This window comes from Glycine max, chromosome 14 (genome assembly GCF_000004515.6).
Source record: "Glycine max cultivar Williams 82 chromosome 14, Glycine_max_v4.0, whole genome shotgun sequence".
Lineage (NCBI taxonomy): Eukaryota > Viridiplantae > Streptophyta > Magnoliopsida > Fabales > Fabaceae > Glycine > Glycine max.
This window is the reverse complement of record NC_038250.2, coordinates 38,320,817-38,328,869: the sequence shown is the minus strand read 5'-3', so window position 1 is coordinate 38,328,869 and position 8,053 is coordinate 38,320,817. Positions and strand designations below refer to the sequence as shown.

At 37.5% G+C, this 8,053-nt stretch overlaps 1 non-coding gene across 1 annotated transcript; it reads right to left on the bottom strand.

Annotated features, from left to right (window-relative positions):
* Window positions 1–6,600: 6,600 nt before the first annotated feature.
* LOC112999433 (small nucleolar RNA R71) lies at window positions 6,601–6,707 on the bottom strand. The gene has a single exon (XR_003264620.1). It is a non-coding gene; the product is annotated as a small nucleolar RNA R71 (small nucleolar RNA).
* Between the last annotated feature and the right edge of the window lie 1,346 nt (window positions 6,708–8,053).

Here is an 8,053-nt window from a genome sequence, read left to right as displayed (position 1 = left end):
TATGGTTTTCGTTCCTAGATTCGATAATCAATTTGAGTGATCCCTCGACCTTGCATTGCAACCGATGTCGAACGATAAAAGCATTCCTCAGATGAAATTAGGGTCTGACAGTTGCCCCTCTTTACTTATCTTTTATTGAAAATAAAAGGTAAGTAAAGATAAGGACCCTAATTTCATATGAGCAGTTTTGCTATTCAAAACCGGACGCCAGAGAAAACAAAAGAAGTGAAACCGAAAAACAAAAGGACATCGAAGTCTTGAAAGCGTCAAACAAATGGCATTGTAGTCTTTGAAAACCTAAAAGACTGAAGACATTATAGTCTTTGAAAGCGTAAAATACTGAAGACATTGTAGTCTTCGAAAGTGTAAAAGACTGAAGACATTGAAGTCTTTGAAATCATAATGCAAAAGACATTGTAGTCTTGGAATCATAAAACATAAAACATGGTAGTCCTTGAAAATGTAAAAGACTGAAGACATTGAAGTCTTTGAAAATGTATAAGACTGAAGACATTAAAGTCTTTGAAAATGTAAAAGATTGAAGACATTGAAGTCTTTGAAATCATAAAGCAAAAGACATTGTAATCTTGGAATCATAAAACAGAAGGCATTGTAGTCTTTTGAAACATAAAGCAAAGGACGTTGAGTCCTATGAATCATGCAATTGGATTTTGGAAGTTGGTATATAATGAGAAATCTATGGACTCATAGCCTGATGTGAAACATGAGTTTTGGAATGCATGGACATGTAAACTTCACCCTAAAATGAAGTAAATGCAGGTTTTGTACACAACAATGCAATGCAATGAAAAATTGTGCAATGTTCATGACATTCTTTCCTCTTTTGGTGATCTTAATTTTGTTTTCTTTTTTCTTTTTTTTTGTGTGAAAAGAAAACAGATTGACTGTCTCTTTCTAAAAGGTGTGATAACTCATGCAACCTCATCCTATCTTTTGCAAATCTCCTTAGGGACTCCCTTAGTGTATGTTTTGATTTAATCACTTGACAATTTTGGTTGACGGTAGTGGAGCTGTTTGACATTTAATCAATCAACTGAAATATTGATCCTAGGGTTTGTCCCTTTCTTTTTTGTTTAAAAACTTTGATTATTATGCACAACAAGAAAATATATGGCTTTGGGACTGATCGCATGCACCATTGAAGGATGGCAATGGATTGTTACACTTTGGTATATGAACAAGTGAAACTTTCCCGATTTAAGGTCATAGAGTGATGCCAAGGGTCTGTCAATCGCGCTGAAACTTGATGACATGAGCTAATCCTGAAAGAATTTATACAACAAAGGCCACCCTTGGATTCAAAAGGAATCCTAAGGAGTCTGCATGAGCGACTAACATCAGATGTACCCCTACTCTATCACAATTGTCTTTGGGCATTTTCCACGAGCTCTTGGTTGAATGAGTTTTCTTCTCAAATGTGCAAGTGCGAAATCTCGAGGATTCTCTTATATATATATATATATATATATATATATATATATATATATATATATATATATTCTAACAATCACAAGTGTGTGCGGGTTCCATTCTAGAATTCAAACTTAAAAGCAAATTAGTCATTATGTGATCTACATGGGCTTTATTGGGCTTGTAACGTGGTCAGGGGTAAGAGGGCTATGAAAGAAAGGATCAGAGAGGCTCAAAGAGTGTTTATGGATTATATTGAGTAAGAATATTGAGAGTGTTGCTTGTACTTTTATTCATTTCAACTTTTGGGTTGGGCTCTACTCCTTTTGTCTTATACATTAATCCTTATTGCACTTTTGTGCCTTCCTTGTAAAATAGAGATCTTTTGGCTTTTTTTTGCTTCACTCGCCTTTGGCAGATTTGCTTTATGCTTTTTTTTTCTTTTTTAACATCATTGTTGCCCACCCTAGAGCTTAGTAAACCTCATGCATGTGTTGTTTGTATTGCTCCTCCCGCCGGTTTAGTGGTGTTTCCTACTCAGGGTTTTTGTTTTGTTTTTTTGTTGTTGTTTTTTCTAAGAAAACAAATATGCTTTGGCTCGAAAGGGGTAGCAAGGGATAAATCAGTGTTTGGGATGAAGAAACACGGCCATGTGTCATTTCAAATCTTGACTAGAGACTTTTACAATTTGGATTTTGGGACAAAACCTTCGATAACACACCCCTGATTGTTTTTCCTTTTTTATTTCCCTAACTTGCCTAGGCCACCCTTTTGGGTTTTCAACCTATTAGGTGAGGACTTCTTGTTTGCCCCTAGGTTCACTTGAAGTTCATGCATGGTGTCTGTCATTGCCTCGGTGTATGGTTCGAAGGTATATGTTGTTGTCGTTTGTCATGACCTTGTAGCAAGAAGAAATGAAATAAACTGTGCAGGTTCTTGAAAAAGAAATTTCAAGGACAAGAAATATTTAAAGGATTTTCAATTGACAGATTAAGTCAAATGACTCTTCTTCTTGACAAGTCACTTTTCTCTCAAAAAGACAACTTTTAAGATTGATAAAATGAGGTTACATGAATGTCTGTACTTTTTGAATTGAAACACAGTCAATCAAACGTTTTGTTTTGAACTTTACTCGTTGTTTATTGCACCCCCACCAAACGTGTAGAGCGAGCAATTTCTGATTGAATAGACTTGGAGATCAACTCAGGAGGAGCACAAGTCATTTGAGCAAACAAGCCAACGACGTACATTCGCATTTCAGTGAATGTTAAATAAATATGCAAAGATGTAATTGTGAGAGAATGAGAGACAAGGATAACAAATTTATCCATATTTTTAGCATTGTGATTGTTGTTTACAGTAATGGCATAAACTTGAAAATCCTAATGAGTCATTGGAGACATCTAACAACAACCTTCAAATTGCCCCAAGTATCATGCATAGTATCGCTCAATAATGTTAGAATTCACAAGCAATTGTCCTCCACAAATTTTAGCCAGCCTGCATCAATTAGATTTTGCACCTTATGTTTAAGGGTCATACAATGCTCAATGGAATGCCCCGGAACTCCTCCATGATAAGCACATGTTGCATTCGCGTTGTATCCTCGGGAAAATGGAGGTTGAGGAATCTTTGCTGGGATTATGGCTACCATTGCATTATTGAGTAGATATAGGAGTAAGTTAGCATACGACACAGGAATTGGGGTGAATTCTACAGGCTTCTTTTCTGGAAAATTCCTTCCCTGGTTGGTGTTTTGGTTCATATTAAGGGTGATGTTTGGCCTCAGATGTGCAGCAGGCAGGTTTTGTGGCTGATTTAGGGGTGGCCTTTATGGATGATTGTGTGTTCTTGGCTGGTAGGGTGGTGGATAATGAGAAGGACAAATATTGGCTGAGTATTGATTGTTGAGCTAGTGGGAAATTTGACCATGTAGGAACGACAATCACAACATGAGTTTCTCCCTCCTTATTATTCTCTCCATTTGCCCCAAGCTTCCTATTCATCAAAGCAGCATAATCAAATTTGCCTCTTCTCAGACCCACTTTGATCCTCTCGCCAACAAACACTAAATCTGCAAAGCTTGAAGGCATGTAACCCACCATCTTCTCATAGTAGAACACCGGTAACGTGTCCACTATCGTTGTTATCATCTCCCTTTCCATCATTGGGGGCGCTACTTGAGCTGCCAAATCCCTTCACCTTTGGGCGTATTCTTTGAAAAATTCATGCTTCCTCTTACACATGTTCTGTAGTTGCATTCTATCTGGAGCCATATAAGAATTTTACTAATATTGCCTAATGAAGGCAACCATTAGGTCCTTCCAAGAATGGACCCGGGAAGGTTCCAGATTAGTATACCAAGTGACGATTTCCCCAGTAAGACTTTCCTGGAAGAAATGCATCAATAATTTTTCATTTTTCGCGTATGCCCCCATAACAAGTAGTCCCCTTGTACTCAACGAAATCCGGCACCATGAAAAATGGAGGAATGACCACGTCAGGGTACTAGGCACAACTCTGCCACGTCAAAAAAGGCATAATTTCTGCCTCCTTCAATGACCTTCAACCTTTCTTCTATATGATCAAATTTTTCCCTTTCCACCATGACAGGAGGCAGTTTTCTCACCGCAAAATGCAAGGGTTGTGGTTGTGGGCGATACTGGCCCCCTGATGTGCCATTATTTTCTCTTATTTCTTAACCTTTTTTGCACCATTTTAATTACTGATTAGTCTTAATTGTCAAATTAATTATGCAGTTTTATCATTTGCGCCTATTGGACTAATATGATGTTTTTAATCTAATTTCAGGAATTAATGAAGCATTGGGCTTGAATCCAGAATTGGGCTTCGACTTGAAGAGGGCAGACTATTTTATTCTACAAAATTTTATCTTATCTAGATATTATTTAGATTTGATCTCATCTAGATATTATTTCATCTAGATCTTATCTTATCTAGATTTGATTTGATTTTATTTATGGGCTTGGATTTAGAATAAATTTGTAAGCTTTGGGGCTGGAAAAAAACTATATAACAGCACCAAGGCTCTAGTTTGAGGCTCTCTCCTGTTTTCGTTTTTAGTTTTAGGCTTCTCTTCTTTTAGACACTTTTTCATTTTGCAATTCCAGTTTTTACTTTTCGTATAAAATTTCGTTCTTCAATCCATAATTTCGTTCTCTATTGATTAATGGAAGGCTAAGTCCCCAGCGTTGTTTTCTCTTGAGGATCAAGCACAGTTCTCTTTGAGATTCTATTATTATTGTTAAATTTTGTTCAGTTTTTCCTTTTCACTAATTACTCTGAATTTTTTGCTATTAATTCATGCATGCTTAGTGTTTGATTAATTGTCTCTGCGCTTAATTTACGTTCATGCTTAATGATCGTTTATGAGTAATTGGTGTATGTGTTGCTTAATCACATAATGAATGCCTTATGTTAAATTTCGCTTAGTAATTTAATTTAGGGTTGGATTAAGTGGTTGAACTGATAAAGGATAAATTCTCGCAACCTAGGATAAGAGACTTGCTTGTGAATCAATGGGAAGCAACGTATTTTAATTCTAATATTTTCTAATTCAATTTTACTCGCTGTTTAATTTACAAAAGCAAACAATCCCCCTCCCCCCATTCGTTACTATTTTCCTACTATCTATTATGAACATTTGGTGTATCATTGCTCGTTGGGAGACGACCTAGGATCACTTCCTAGTTACTGCATTTTAATGTTTATTTGATTCGGGTACAGCCTCGATCAAATTTGGCGCTGTTGCCGGGGAGCAGTGTCCAAAGGTTTATAATAGCTAGTAATTTGTGTTTTATGTTTAGTTGTTTTATGCTTTTGTGTGTTGTGTTAGTGTTGTGTTCGTGTTGCATTAAGTGTTGTTTAGTGTCTTGCTATTTTGTTTAGTGTGGTGTTTCGTTTTAGTTTTTCTGTTCAGTGCTTCCCCTGTTTCAGTTTTGTGTTTTGTTGTGAATAGTGATTTGCGACGGATTTAGCGACCACTTTTGTTGAATTGGAAAACAGGGTAGTAGTGGAAATCCATTAGCGACAGATTTTAGAGACCACCCTTGCTGAATTAATTGGGATTTTTTGTTTTGGTAGCTATAGTTGTTATTTTTGGCTGAATTTTTTTGTGGTTACTTCTTTCGATCCATATTTTGTGGGAAAAATAGCTGGAGCCCTTAATTTGGTTAGATTTGAAAGTTCCAAAAAAATAGCAAATTTGATTTTTGTTAAAATTTCAAACTGCCATAACTTTTTCTCCAGTTATCAGAATCGCTATTATTATATATGTATTTGGGGTAGAAAAAAATTTCCCGTGCCATGGTAGCGGGCCAACGGCCGGCTGAGGTCTCCTTCTTCCAAAAATTGCGATTCTGTCAAAAGTTTTTTATTTTCCAAGTATTATTCTCTTATTTTTCTTAACTTATCATTTTTAGCTTCTATAGTTAGACTTTGAATTTTTGTTTGAAATTTTTTTTTCTATCTTCTCATCATTTTATAAGGTTGCTCACAAAATTTCAAGTCATTTGGATATCATTTAATGGTAGCTGTAGTTCAAACTTACACTGTTACTTGCATAAGAAGGCAACTAGTTGTGCATGCTGAATATAGTGTATGACTAGAGGCAATCCATCTGACTTACAACCCTTTGATCCTAAGATAGATAGGACATTTCATAGATTAGTTAGACATCTTTTAGTACCTTTTGAGCATTCTGAGCATCCTGTTATTGGTGATTTTGAGCATTATTGTTTTGAACATTCTAATTTTGAACATTCTGAGAACATGGCACAACCTCCACCTCGTGAGAGGACTCTAAGGGAAATGGTTGCACCTGATTTCACCTATGAAAGCTTGTGCATCCAATACCCTGATGAGGATGTCCCATATGTTCTTAAAACTGGACTGATCCATTTGCTTCCAAAGTTTCATGGCCTTGCAGGAGAAGACCCGCACAAACATCTGAAAGAATTCCATATTGTCTGCTCCACCATGAAACCCCCAGATGTCCAGGAGGATCATATATTTCTAAAGGCTTTTCCTCATTCTTTAGAGGGAGTGGCAAAGGACTAGCTATATTACCTTGCTCCAAGGTCCATCACGAGCTGGGATGACCTCAAGAGAGTATTCTTAGAAAAAATTTTCCCTGCTTCCAGGACCACGACCATCAGAAAGGATATTTTAGGCATTAGACAACTCAGTGGAGAGAGCTTATATGAATACTGGGAGAGATTCAAGAAACTATGTGCCAGTTGTCCTTACCACCAGATTTCTGATCAGCTTCTCCTCCAATATTTTTATGAAGGACTCAGTAACATGGAGAGAAGTATGATAGATGCTACCAGTGGTGGAGCCCTTGGAGACATGACCCCTGCTGAAGCCAGAAATTTAATTGAGAAGATGGCTTCAAACTCCCAGCAATTTAGTGCCAGAAGTGATGCTATTGTCATTAGAGGAGTGCATAAAGTAGCCACGAATTCATCTTCATCAGCTGAGATTAAGAAGCTTGAAGGTAAACTAGATGCCTTGGTTAACCTGGTAACCCAATTGGCCATGAATAAAAAATCTGCACCTATCGCCAGACTCTGGTTTATGCTCCTCTGCCGACTACCACATGGACCTTTGCCCTTCTGTGCAACAATTTGAAGCAATTGAACAGCCTGAAGCTTATGCTGCAAACATCTACATCAGACCTCCTCAACCTCAGCAGCAAAATCAGCCACAACAGAACAATTATGACCTCTCCAGTAACAGGTACAATCCCGAGTGAAGGAATCATCCCAACCTTAGATGGTTGAATCCTTCACAATAGCAGCAACAACAACCTTATTTTCAAAATGCTGCTGGCCCAAGCAGACCATACGTTCCTCAACCAATCCAACAGCAAACAGTTGAGGCTCCTCCGCAACCTTCCCTTGACGAGCTTGTGAGGCAAATGACTATGCAAAACATGCAGTTTCAACAAGAGACCAGAGCCTCCATTCAGAGCTTAACTAATCAGATAGGACAATTGGCTACACATTTAAATCAACAACAGTCCCAGAATTCTGACAGATTACCTTCTCAATCTGTCCAAAATCCCAAAAATGTGAGTACCATTGCATTGAGGTCGGGAAAGCAGTGCCAAGGACCTCAACCAGCAACATCATCCTCATCCGCAAATGAACCTGCCCAACTTCACTCTACTCCAAAAAAAAGATGATGACAAAAATTTAAAGAGTAAGTTACCTAACAATTTCTATGCAGGTGAATCTAAAGAGAAGCAGCATATCCCTCTTCCATTCCCTCCAAGAGCAATTTCCAACAAAAAAATGGAAGAGGCAGAGAAGGAGATCTTGGAAACATTTAGAAAAGTAGAGGTAAACATACCTCTGCTGGATGCAATAAATCAAATTCCAAGATATGCTAAATTCTTGAAGGAGCTGTGCACTAATAAGCAGAAGCTTAAAGGAAGTGAAAGAATTAGCATGGGCAGAAATGTCTCCGCATTGATTGGTAAATCTGTTCCCCAAATCCCTGAAAAATGTAAAGATCCAGGTACATTCAGCATACCTTGTATTATAGGGAACAATAAGTTTGACAATGCCATGCTAGATTTAGGAGCTTCTATTAGTGT